Here is a 14,320-nt window from a genome sequence, read left to right as displayed (position 1 = left end):
TGCTCACGGCTGGGATTAACTGAGGTGGGACAAGGGGCGGGCAGCCAACCCGCTTCCAGGAGGTGGGTTGGCCAATTAAATATTTTAATGAGGCTGATGGCCTCTAATTTAAACGTTAGCAGATTTTACCCTGGTCGGCCAGATTTCCCATGCCTTAGGAAACCTCGAAGCATCGGGGAAGAAGGCAAGTGCTTCCCCCGGCCTTTTGGAGTCAGGGATTGGATGACGATCAATCCTAGTGGTCCCACCAGCAGCAGCAGCCGACTTAACTGTGGCTGTGGCCTCCTTTTTGGAGTGCTCCTCATCCATCAAAACTCCACAGCATGTGGGGCAACCCGAACTTCCGGGTTTCGCGACAGAAACTCCTCCCAGCCTACGAGGCCCTCCTCGGTCGAGATTCAGCCCAGGGAGTCGAGATGAGGTGTAATGTTCTGCTGAAGTGCGGTTATATGGTGGACCAAGGTGAGCAGAGGTAAGCAAGATCTTCTCATGTAGCTTTGCTCATGGTGACTCTTCTGCAGACCTGATTTTTTTTTTTTGGTCTTTTTATTCATTGAAGGTGCTTTCTTGGAAATTTATTTTTGTGATGTACAAATATTCCCTAATCTTTTTGTCTTCCCTCTGTTGCTCTTTTGTGTTTCTGTCTGCAACTTGATGGTTGAATGCTTGTAGATATGTGCTGCTGTATCCTAGTATCTGTGTTACTTTGTGTCTGTCCCTATCGTTTAAACGATTGTTTCTGTGTCACTCCTGTCCCCAAGAATTTTATGTCTTGATTGTCGTGTTTTCCTAAACTGTCTGTGTCCCATGCAGTCTTTCTGCACGTGCCTGTTTGCCCTGCATGCGCTTGCTCGTGCTCTCTAGCTCTGTTTTTCTTTATATTTCCCCAATCTCTGCAGTTCCAATCTGTGAAACCTACAGGCTCCCTAATGTCTCTTCTGGGCCAGAATTGTGTTTGTGTAGCATTAAGTAAGTGTGGTGGTGGTGGGAACCGGTGACTTGTGAATCGGCAGGAGGTTGTTTATGTGGCAAAGGTGGGCAGCAGAAACGTTACAAGGACACCCTCAAAGCCTCCCTGACACAGTGCAACATTCCCACTGACACCTGGGAGTCCCTGGCCAAAGACTGCCCTAAGTGGAAAGAGTGTATTCGGGAGGGCGCTGAGCACTTCGAGTCTCAATGCCGAGAGCATGCAGAAATCAAAGCTGGCAGCGGAAAGAGCATGTGGCAAACCAGTCCCACCCCCCCTTCCCTCAACGACTGTCTGTCCCACCTGTGACCAAGTCTGTGGCTCTCGTATTCGACTGTTCAGCCACCAAAAGAGCCCATTTCAGGAGCGGAAGCAAGTCTTCCTCAATTCTGAGGGACTGCCTATGATGATGATGATGGTTTATCTATGTGCTTTGACTCCTTTCTCTGAGGTGTGGGGGCAGGGAGATGGTACTGAGCACAGGAGGTGATGGAAAAAGCATCCAACCTTGTGTCGGAGCGATACTAGGACCAGTGGCCAAGCACAGGCTGTGAATTTGCTGACCAGTAGAGGCACAGCAAAGGCATTGAAAAGTGTCAAAATGGGGCATTGATATCTGAAAGGTGGAAAGAAGACAAAATCAACTTTAAAAGTTCAGATTAAGGTATTTAAAAAGAATTAAATTTTTTTTAAAAAATGAACAACTCGGCAAACTGAAAACTAAGCCAACTGAAAATAAGCCGAAAGCTGAAGGGGAAATGAAAACTCCTGTGCAGTGTCACCGTGGCCAGTAACTTTAACTGCATACAAAGTTTAAAGAAAACCATATTCACTATTATACTATCTTTCTACAAGGCACTCTGCAGCCCTTGGGCCTTAATAGTGACTTTAATAAGTTTATTTCTTCACTATAGCTCCCATTTTCTGTCTGCTAGGTGCTGGGAATGTATGCTGGATTTTTGAGGATGGGGGCGGTGACGAATGGGCTGGTTTTGGGGGAGGGGACCACAACCATCTCACCATCCCTCCTCCTCCCCCCCCCCCCCCCCCCCCCCCCAGGCCCAAGTCCACTGCTGGCAGGGTGGTCCGTTTCCTTTTCTTGCACGAGACGCCTGAGCTGACTGAGCCTTTGCCACTTGGCCAGTTTTTCATACTTCCCATTCCACTTGAATGTCTTGTATTTGTCTTTCATTTCTTTGATATCTCATTATGCCTCCTTTTGTCTCCTATGGATATCCCTTCTGCCTTTTAACCATTTCCTGTTTCCCCATTGTAGCACTTTACAGGTCATTATATGTCTCTTTCTGCCTCTTTTTTTCCCCCCCTTACTCTTTGTTCTTAAATATTTGTTCATCTGTCAGTTCTGAGGAAGAGTTTATATTTGAAACATCAACTGCTGGAACTGCTGAATGATTCCTATTTATGTTTCAGATTTTCAACATCTGGTGTATTTTGCTTTTTGGTTACAATAAAATACTAAGTGTTGAGTAAAAGGCAAAGTGTGACACTTTGTGAAGCTGTTATAACAGTGCCGTCTATCAGGTAATTATATAGTAACACAGGAGTAGGCCATTCATCCCCTGGAGCCAGTTCTGCCATTCAGTTGGATCATGGCTGATCTGTATCTTAACTCCATTTACTCGCCTTGGACCTAAATCCCTTAATACCCTTGCCTAACAAAAATTGACCCAGCCTCAACAACTTTTTGGGAAGCGTGTTCCAGATTTCCACTGCCCTTTGTGTGAATAAGAGCTTTCTGACATAACCCCTGAATGGACCAGCTCTCATTTTAAGGTTACAGAAACATAGAAAATAGGAGTAGGCCATTCGGCCCTTTGAGCTTGCACCACCATTCAATAAGATCATGGCTGATCATTCCCTCAGGAGCCCTTTCCTGCTTTCTCTCCATACCCCTTGATCCCTTTCGGCGTAAGGGCGATATCTAACTCCCTCTTGAATATATCCAATGAGCTGGCATCAACAACTCTCTGCGGCAGGGAATTCCACAGGTTAACAACTCTGAGTGAAGAAGTTTCTCCTCATCTCATTCCAAAATGGCCTACCTCTTATCCTCAGACTGTGTCCCCTGGTTCTGGACTTTCCCCACATCGAGAACATTCTTCCCGCATCTAAACTGTCCAGTCCCGTCAGAATCTTATACGTTTTTATGAGATCCCCTCTCATCCTTCTAAACTCCAGTGTATAAAGGCCCAGTTGATCCAGTCTCTCCTCATATGTCAGTCCAGCCATCCCTGGAATCAGTCTGGTGAACCTTCGCTGCACTCCCTCAATAGCAAGAACGTCCTTCCTCAGATTAGGAGACCAAAACTGAACACACTATTCCAGGTGAGACCTCACCAAGACCCTGTACAACTGCAGTAAGACCTCCTTGCTCCTATACTCAAATCTCCTAGCTATGAAGGCCAACATATCATGTGCCGCCTTCACCGCCTGCTGTACCTGCATGCCAACTTTCAATGACTGATGAACCATGACCCCCAGGTCTCGTTGCACCCCCCCCCCCCTTCCTAATCTGCCACCATTCAGATAATCTGCCGCCTTTTGATTGCCTCCAAAGGGGATAACCTCACATTTATCCACATTATACTGCATCTGCCATGCATTTGCCCACTCACCTAACCTGTCCAAGTCACCCTGCAGCCTCTTAGCATCCTCCTCACAGCTTACACCGCCACCCAATTTAGTGTCATCTGCAAACTTGGAGATTTTACACTCAATTCCTTCATCCAAATCATTAATGTATATTGTAAAGAGCTGGGGTCCCAGCACTGAGCCCTGCGGTACTCCACTAGCCACTGCTTGCCATTGTGAAAAGGACCGGTTTATCCCGACTCTCTGCTTCCTGTCTGCCAACCAGTTCTCTCTCCACGTCAGTACATTACCCCGAATACCATGTGCTTTGATTTTGCACACCAATCTCTTGTGTGGGACCTTGTCAAAAGCCTTTTGAAAGTCCAAATACACCACATCCACTGGTTCTACCTTGTCCACTCTACTAGTTACATCCTCAAAAAAATCCCAGAAGATTTGTCAAGCATGATTTCCCTTTCATAAATCCATGCTGACTTGGACTGATCCTGTCACTGCTTTCCAAATGCGCTGCTATTTCATCTTTAATAATTGATTCCAACATTTTCCCCACTACTGATGTCAGGATAACCGGTCTATAATTACCCGTTTTCTCTCTCCCTCCTTTTTTTAAACAGTGGTGTTACATTAGCTACCCTCCAGTCCATAGGATCTGATCCCGAGTCGATAGACTGTTGGAAAATGATCACCAATGCATCCACTATATCTAGGGCCACTTAAGTACTCTGGGATGCAGACTATCGGGCTCCGGGGATTTATCGGCCTTCAATCCCATCAATTTCCCCCTCACAATTTCCCGCTTTATAAGGATATCCTTCAGCCCTCCTTCTCACTAGACCCTCGGTCCCCTAGTATTTCCAAAAGGTTATTTGTGTCTTCCTTTGTGAGAACAGAACCAAAGTATTTGTTCAATTGGTCTGCCATTTCTTTGTTCCCCATTATAAATTCACCTGAATCTGACTGCAAGGGACCTACGTTTGTTTTCACTAATCTTTTTCTCTTCACATATGTATAGAAGCTTTTGCAGTCAGTTTTTATGTTTCCAGCAAGCCTCCTCTCATACTCTATTTTCCCCCTCTTAATTAAACACTTTGTCCTCCTCTGCTGTATTACAAAATTCTCCCAGTCCTCAGGTTTGCTTTTTTTTCTGGCCAATTTATATGTCTCTTCCTTGGATTTAACACTATCCTTAATTTCCCTTGTTAGCCACGGTTGAGCTACCTTCCCTGTTTTATTTTTACTCCAGACAAGGATGTACAATTGTTGAAGTTCATCCATATGATCTTTAAATGTTTGTCATTTGACTATCCACCGTCAACCCTTTAAGTATCACTCGCCAGTCTATTCTCGCCAATTCACGTCTCATACCATCGAAGTTACCTTTTCCCAAGTTCAGGACCCTAGTCTCTGAATTAACTGTATCACTCTCCATCTTAATAAAGAATTCTTAATTCTGTCCTCTTGTTCTGGACTCCCCAACCAGAGGAAGTTGTATCTCTATCTACCCTATCAAATCCTCTAATTATCTTAAACACCTCAATTAGATCACCCCTTAATCTTCTATACTCAAGCCCAGTCTACTGTCCTCATCATATAAGCCTTTTAGCCCTATATCATTCTGGCGCATCTGTGCTGCACCTCCTCCAAGGCCAATATATCCTTTCTGAAGTGCAGTGCCCAAAACTGAACACCGTACTCCAGATGTGGTCTAACCAGAGCTTCATACAACTTCCACATCATTGTATTCCAGCTCCCTTGAGATAAAGGCTAACATTGCATTAGTCTTTTTGATTATTTTTGCATCTGATGGGGTAAATGTTGATGCTTTTAAATGCCTGTTCTTTAATGTCGAAGAACAGGTGCTTTATAAATGCAAGTTGTTTGTAGTGGGATTTCCCATGAAAGCAGTTTTGAGTTTTCAATGGCACATGTGACCCGTGTGTGTGTATATGTCTAGTTGAGGGTTACTTAGTTTTATTGATGGCTACTTCCTGAGCTTCCTTGAGCCTTCTCTCTCATATATACTTACCAGACATTACTGTTTAAATTGATTAATGTTCACAGTAGTGTTCTGTAGACCTGTTCTGGCAACAGACGTGCCTCTCTAGGGCCCCATCCTTTCTCTGTCTTAAAATTGGTATGGCTCTTGGATTGTGCGATGGACGCAGTAACTAAACTGACCTATGTTGTAGGGTCTTTATGAAGGATGATACCATTTGAAGACACCTAGCCATACTCTTGGGCTTTGTTGGGGTTGTTTGGTTTATAGTTCAGTTATAGAGATGTAAAGAAAGAAGAAACTTGACTTTATATAGCAAAGCTTTTCACAACCTCAGGATGTCTCAACCTGTTCTCCAGCCATTGAAGTACGTTTGAATTGCAGCCACTGTTGTAATGTAATACAGCAGCCAATTTGTGCACAGCAATGTGATAAATGAGTAGATAATCTGTTTTAATGGTAATGGTAGAGGGATAAATGTTGGTCTGAACATCAAGAGACATCTTCTGCTCATCTTCGAATAGTGTCATGGGATCTTTACCATCCCCCCCGAGTGGTTAGATAGGATCTCAGTTTATCATCTCATCTGCAAAACTTCACCTCTGACAGTGTAGCTTTCCTTCAGTACTGCATTGAAGTGTCAGCCTAAAGAGGAAATAAAGACGTGCATTTATGCAGCACCTTTCACGATCACCTGACGTCTCAAAGTGCTTTACAGTCAATGAAGTACTTTTGGAGTGTAATCACTGTTGTAATGTGGGAAACGTGGCAGCCAATTTGCACATAGCAAGCTCCCACAAACGCATAATCTGTTTTTGTTATGTTGATTGAGGGATAAATATTGGCCAGGACACTGGGAATAACTCCTGCTCTTCACATTAGTGCCATGGGATCTTTTACATCCACCTGAGAGCAGACGGGGTCTTGGTTTAATGTCTTATCTGAAAGACGGCACCTCTGACAGTGCAGCACTGCGCAGAAGTCTTGAAGTGGGGCCTGAACTTAAAACCTTCTGAACCAGAGATTAGAGTGCTACCACTGAGCCAAGGCTGACACTTAAATCAGTTTTGAATTAGTGTAGGACAAAAAGAACGTCATTTCTCCAGAATTAATAAAGATTGAAGTAGAAAGTCAGTTTCAAATTAAATACAATTTCTGTCTTCCTGTTGTATTATGTGGGGCATATATGGTTTTAAGCAGACTCTAAATGCCAGCTTATAAATGTGACACATCTGCAGCTGCACCCTATCTTGCCTCCATTACAGCATTGAGCGATTCTGCTCCTTCCCCATTCACTGCCTTGGGGTTCTGCTCACTCTTCTGCTCTCGTCTGGGTCCGTGCCTCCAGTTTAATCTCATCTGTGCACGTTGCAGCGGTTTCAGGTGGACAAATACCTGGTTAGAGTTGCGGCTCAAGATTCAAGGTGATAGCAACAAGGAGACCTGGGCTACAGATGCTTTCCAGACCTCATTCCAATCTAGCCGTATCACTGTTTATTTCTCATTTATGCATAATGCAGCAGCTCCACGATGGCTTCTCAAGTTTTGTCCTATTATCCACCTTCAAGACAATACATAATAGCAGCCTTCTTGCTACGGCTTAAAAAAAAACCAAATGCATTATACATTAAATGAACATACAAGGAATGGGACACACAGAAGAAAGAGGGGGACAATGAGAGAAAGGGTGAGGAAAAAGTCAGATAATCAAAGAACAGATAACTATTAGAAATGTTACACACAGAAAAAAATAATTAGTGGGAGAAACAGACATATGTACAGGAAGTAACACAATTTTCTTTTGATTGTGATAGCACCACTGACTTGGTGCTTTTTGTTTGAGTATATTAAACCAGACTGCAGGGAAGTTTGCAATGGTGTCCCCCAGGGTTTGGTGTTGGGACCACTGCTCTTTTTGGTATATATTAATGACCTGAACTTGGGTATACAGGGCAGATGACACAAAACCTGGAAATATAGTCAACGGTGAGGAGGATAGTAACAGACTTCAGGAGGACATAGACTGGTGAAATGGGCAGACACATGGCAGATGAAATTTAACGCAAAGAACTCCTGAAGTGATTCATTTTGGTAGGAAGAATGAGGAGTAATGTTCCCATCGGGCCTGGAGGTCCCGCGCAGGCCGCTCAACGGCTTTACATTTGAAATATCCGCACATGCGCATGAAATTCAATGAGCTGCACAGCCCCTTAAAAAAACAATTAGCGGGAACATTGATGAGAGGCAATATAAATGAAATGGTATAATTTTAAACGTGGTGTAGGAACAGAGAGATCTAGGGGTTTACGTACACAAGTCTTTCAAGGTGGCAGGACAAGTTGAGAAGGCTGTTTTTAAAAAAAAAAAAGAAAATGGGATCCTTGGCTTTATAAATAGAAGTATAGAGTACAAAAGCAAAGAAGTAATACTAAACCTTTATAAATCACTGGTTAGGCCCCAGCTGGAGCATTGTGACCAGTTCTGGGTACCACACTTTAGGAAGGACGTCAAGGCCTTGGAGTGGCTGCAGAGGAGGTTTACTCGAATGGTACCAGGGATGAAAGACTTGAGTTACATGGAGAGACTAGAGAAACTGGGATGGAGAAAGATTGCAAAGTGCCGCAGTACAGTGGGACCTGGGGGGTACTTGTGCATGAAACACAAAAGAATAGTATGCAGGTACAGAAAGTGATCAGGAAGGCCAATGGTATCTTGGCCTTTATTACAAAGGGGATGGAGTATAAAAGTAGGGAAGTCTTGCTACAGCCATAGAAGGTATTGGTGAGGCCACACCTGGAATACTGCGTGCAGTTTTGGTTTCCATATTTACGAAAGGATATACTTGCTTTGGAGGCAGTTCAGAGAAGGATCACTCGGTTGATTCCGGGGATGAGGGAGTTGACTTACGAGGAAAGGTTGAGTAGTTTGTGCCTCTACTCATTGGAATTCAGAAGAATGAGGTGTGATCTTATCGAAACGTATAATATTATGAGGGGGCTTGACAAGATGGATGCAGAGAGGATGTTTCCACTGGTGGGGGAGACTAGAACTGGAGGGCATGATCTTAGAATAAGGGGCCGCCCATTTAAAACAGTTGAAGAGAAATTTCTTCAGAGGGTTGTAAATCTGTGGAATTCGCTGGGACATTGAATAAATTTAAGATAGAAATAGACAGTTTCTTAAACGATAAGGGATAAGGGGTTATAGCGGGCGGGGAAGAGGAGCTGAGTCCATGATCAGATCAGCCATAATCTTATTAAATGGCGGAGCAGGCTCGAGGGACCGTATGGCCTACTCCTGCTCCTATTATGTTCTTGTGGTTCTCCCTCGAGCAGAGAAGGTTGAAGGGAGATTTGATCAAAAAATCATTTAATAGTGGCAGAAGGGTTAGTAACCAGAAGGCACAAATTTAAGGTAATTGACAAAAGAACCAGAGGTGAATCAAGGAAACAATTTTATGCTGCAAGTTATGATCTGGAATACACTGCCTAAAGAGGCAGGAGAAGCAGATTTGAAATTATAAATCTGATAAATACTTGAAAGGGAAAGAGTTGCAGGGCTATGGGGAAAGAGCAAGGGAGTGGGACTAATTGAAAGGCTCTTTCAAAGAGTCGGCACCGCCATGATGGGTCAAATGGCAACTTTCTGTGCTGTATCATTCTATGATGGGTGACACTAATCTTGGTAGTGTTGGCATGTTTGGTATTGTACAAAAAGCTTTGATTTTTTTTTGGTTTGTTTAACAATTACACTTGTAATTCTGGGTTGAGGATGTTTCTACTTGGTACAGTCGATGATTTGAACTTTGACTTGGCATTGTGATTTGATCTTCTTTGATACCTTCTTTTCAGTTTGTGAAATTTCTGTAATTTTCCCAGCGTTAATGAAACCTGAATAGAGCAACGGAAAATCAGATTTTCTAATGTGCTAAACTTAAACTTCAGAAGATTTTATTTGCTTTCTTAAGGGTCCAGTAAACATTCTACATTTTTATCTAGGATTGTGACCTTTATATTCAGGTTAATAGGTCATGTATAATTCAGTTACAGCAATTTATGTATTATGTCCAATCTGTGAATTGTATCTGTAATGTATGAATCTTGAGATTTTAATTTCATATTTTGTGACCTGTTACAAATTCTATACAATCCTAAATTAGAAGTATGTTCAGATTGTGAATGACCCTTGTGTGGATCTTGCTGAATGAGTTATTTACCTTGCTGCACTTGGAAAATATTGCAATGCATGTATTCTAGAGAGTGTCTATTCTATAATAATGTAGTTTGCTCCATTTAGACTAAACTACTTGTGCCGGTCAATGTTGTATGTTTTGCTAAATGTATTTTTGAACTGCATTCATGCCATTCCTTGTACCTTAATAGTGGAATCAGCAGCTAAAAGTGGTCTTACATGGTCTCTTTAGATTGATAATTTAGAGCACACATGTAGATAGATTTAAAGTCTTTAAATTTAATCTTTACACACAACTCTTCAGTTTAAAAAAAAATAGTTTACATACATAGCTTGTACAAGATGTATATTTAGCTGCTGTATTCATTACCAACTTCTTGAAGAAGTTGGCTTTGAGGAATTACATAAACTCACTTTTCTTGGTCAAAAAGGATGAGTCTCAATGAACTGCTGTTATTTCTTGTGCTTTTTTTGCAAAGCCCTAAACTTTTATTGACCTTTTTCAAATAAATATTTTGAGAAGTATTGCGACAACTATCTAAGCATATGCATTGCTGCCACGAGGCTTATTTGACATATTGCTACCAATCTTCTATAGAAACAAATATTCATGCCAGTGTACTTTGTCATGCTCTTAATCCCTCATTTCCAAATGCTGCCATCACTTGCACCACCTGTCAGCACCAGTACTTCACCCAGTGTTCCATAACGCAAAATACTTTCAAGCCACATTCAAAGATTAGAAGGACTAAATCAATAAGTGTTCATAGTACAAGTATTTCATCAACACATGCACATCATAGTACTTTATTGAAATTTTAGAAGTGTATTTTCAATAAAAAAATGCACATTGTGCTTCTATATAGATAAGAAGTGATATATATTCCTCAATTTAAATTTTAATCAGTGAGAAACCTAAAACTATGAACCATGATGTTTTAAAATAAATTGTACAGAGGAATATACTTGTGTATTTTGAAGGTCTTCTGGCAGCTTGAGTGCTAGGACTTGATTATGAGAACAAAATTCTATTCCAAATCTTGATAGAAATTTGCACTTGGTTAGAGGTCACTGTACCGTTGTTGCTCAGATGTGCCTCACAGTAAGTTGACCAGACAAAACGCTGGCAGTCTGTACAGAGGCTTCTAGACTGCATTGTATCAGTTGAGCAGGAGATTTGCCGTGGGGGGGCAGGTGGCAGTGTGGGATTGGGAGAAAATAGGGGTGTGTTGCTTTTTTTTCCCTCCATTAAAAGAAAATTGTAGGGTACCCCCAGTGTAGCTTGCTGTGTGGCACTGAGCTATGCAGAATTGGAAGGTCCTAACCCTGGATCTATGCCGCGTTATCTCCACTAGGGTGCTGCAATTTTTCCCAGCCCCTCTGATCCAATAAGGGGAAAAAGTCAGCTGGGGTCTTGGCTTCAGATCATTATCCAGTGACCCCTGTTGGAAGTGCATACATGCTGGACCAGAGTTAAGCTTGAAGCCAAACGCTTCTATTACGTAGTACAGTGGCACTAATGTCTAGCATTACACTTGAAGAATGGCTAACCAAGCAATTTATCAGAAGGCAGCTGCTCTTTGTGACACTATATCCCTGCATTAGTTGTTGCCTTCAGGGGGAGTGGATGAAAGAGATGATAAAAAGCAAGGGGAGGAAAATTATTGTAATTAATATTTTACTGGGCTCATGATTCTGAAATTGAACAGGTTTAAAATCTAAGTATGTCTTTTTAATAAGTTTAATGTCCAATAAAAGATACAAAGATCTTGCATTGAATTGATTATGATGATCTGGAATGCAATGCCTGCAAAGGTGGTGGATGCAGATTCAGTAATAGCTTTCAATGGGGAATTGGATATATCTTTGGAAAGGCAATATTTGCATGCCTATGAGGGTAATGAGTAAGGGAATAGGACTAATTAGATAGTTCTTTCAAAGAGCCGACACAGATGCAATGGGCTGAATGGCCTGTTTCTATGCTACAAAATTATATGATTCTAGTTTTGTGGGAAATATATAGCTGTTGCTGTTCATTCTTCCCACCATACTTCCAGTTGCCATTTTCAGTATTTTGCACCATTTTTAATTGCATTATAAGTTACATCTTTCATTCATGGTATAATTTCTGTACATCATTAAAGGTCCATATGTGCAGTTGATGAAACCATTATCCAGCTATCTTGTACTTCCTGCATTTTGACAGCAAGAGAGAACTTTTTTAGTGCTTTTTGCTGGTCTGTTCAAATTTGACTCTGCCTGTGTAACTTTTCAAATTATTGTCTCTAATTGTCAATAACTTTTCAAATTATTGTCTCTAATTGTCAATAACTTTGTTCTAGTTTTCATTTGAAGACTTTTTACTAAAGTATTTGTTGGCAATTTGTTTTAAGCTATCCTTAGTTCAGGCGCTCCACACGTCAACAATAGACTACTAAAATTATATCTGTAAAAAAAAAAAAAATTAATAAAATAGAATAGTGCTGCAGTGAAATACTTTCAAAACAACATGCATGTCCTTTTGTCTACCTTGCATGAAGTTTTTAGACATTTTTTTGAAGTTTTTTTGCACCAGTTGTTTATTGGGCTCAACACCTGAAAAATGAGTTATTTTGAGTGTATCACAGAACTCTTAATACTTCTCCAAATAATTAGCTTCCTCTTGTAAATTTGTAGAATATTTGAAATGGAAATAATTTAGGTTTGGCTTTTCCCATGTGGATAAGCAGTTTTGCAATTTTCAGGAATTGGGGAACTACTTTTTATAAAAGCCTACAAAAGAAATTGTAGTGGCCGGATGCCTTTTATTGGGGGTTTTGGCAAGACACTATGCTGGGAATGTTGGTAGAAAGGAATATACTTGTTGCTGGACTGGGAGAGGAAGAAATGTTTTTTGTCGACGGGAAGAAAGGAGCGATGGACCCTGTTTGAGGGATTGGGGGACAGAAACCCTGTTGGGAATGCGTAGTAGATCCTGTTACAAGAGGTGGTGGGACGCATATTTTTATTTTAATGCTTTCCCCCTCTTGTTAATTGACATTACAATACAAAAGTGGATAGTAACACTTCTTGCACAGCTGGGCACTGGGGAAGTGTGTGTTAGAATTAGATAGGCAGAGCACTTTGTCATTGCCATATTGAAGAGCATGAAGTAAACTAGCAATCCATATGTTGCAATATGAGAACTAGAATTATGAGTAGAAAAGGCACATAATCTGAAGGAAGTTGAAAAATCTAGTGGAATCCTCAAGAGTGGATATGGTTGGGTGGTAAGTGGTCATATGGAAAAAGTGGATTTGAAAAAGGATCAACGTGGGAAGCCTGGTTCGGAGAACCCTTGAGTTAATGGGACACGTCACATGATCAACCATCAACCAACAACTTGTATTAAATAGCCTTTAACGTAGTAAAACATTCCAAGGTGTTTCACAGGAGCATTAGCATGCCAAATTTGCCATTGAGCCACCTAAGGAGATACTGGGGCAGATGGAGGTAGGTTTTAAGGAGTGTCTTAATTCCAAAGGCCAGAATTGGAGGAGTGAAGATATCTGAGGGTTGTAGGGCTGGAGGAGATAGAGATAGGAAGGGGCACAATTGGAGTGATTTGAGGAACAGTTGTGAACATATGGTAGCTTAGGTGTGAACCTGTTGAAGATTTAATTCAAGGCAATGATGGATGATTCATCAAAATATTCAGAAGCAGAGTTCCAAAGATATGTAATGAATGGCGAAGTAAGTTGGGAATTTGGAATTTCAAAAAGAACTGATATAAGGGTGCCGGGTTATAGTTTTAAGAGTCAGTTTTCTAAGAATAAAGTGAACATGAGCATTTCCAAAGTGAAGAATTTGAAGAGATGACATGGGACTGGGCTAAATTTGGGGGCATATCTCTAATATAATGGTAGGCATACCAATAGGACCAGAGCTCTTATTGCAGTTCGATTAACCTGGCTGGAATAAAACTTGATATTCGTCTTGAGTAGTCTAGCAGAATGGAACAATAGAGGGATATTTTGTAGCCAAAATATCAAGATTAGAGTTGGAGAAGGAAAGCCAAAAAACTCTGCTTTCTTTTTGAGAGCTAGCAGCTACCATCTGGATGGAATAAGAATGGAAAGGAGGCGACTGGCTGTTTTGGCAAGTGATCATGAAGAGCATTAGCTGGAGGGGCAGGAAGACCACTGTTAACATTCCTTTGCGTATACACTATTCATAAATAGCCTTTTGCCAGTGACTGCGGTAGCCTGCTAATGTGGCGGTCATAAAATGTTTGTCTTGGAGCCATATATACACACCTGTATTTGCATTATGCATTTTTTTTAGAAAGGCTCAAATATTTGATGCCTATTAGTCCAGATGATCTAGAAAAGGCAGTTGGCAAATCTATCACCTAGGACACAGTATTGATGGTGTCGAAGTAGGATTCATAAAAATGCTCAAAGAAATAGTGCTAGATGGAAATGGAAAAAGCTACTTCGTATACGTGTGGAGAACGTGAACTAAAGGATAAGCTGCGGTGCACTTTTACAGTCAGTCGATATTATTTTAAT

The 14,320-nt window shown here is 41.4% G+C and overlaps 1 protein-coding gene across 3 annotated transcripts in view; it reads left to right on the top strand.

The window, feature by feature from the left end:
- Nucleotides 1–14,320, top strand: part of smad2 (SMAD family member 2) — a 154,896-nt gene that overhangs the window by 72,662 nt on the left and 67,914 nt on the right. The window lies entirely within an intron of this gene.

This window comes from Pristiophorus japonicus, chromosome 2 (genome assembly GCF_044704955.1).
Source record: "Pristiophorus japonicus isolate sPriJap1 chromosome 2, sPriJap1.hap1, whole genome shotgun sequence".
Classification (NCBI taxonomy): domain Eukaryota; kingdom Metazoa; phylum Chordata; class Chondrichthyes; family Pristiophoridae; genus Pristiophorus; species Pristiophorus japonicus.
Note: the sequence above shows the minus strand (reverse complement) of the source record. Positions and strands in the feature narration are given on the sequence as shown.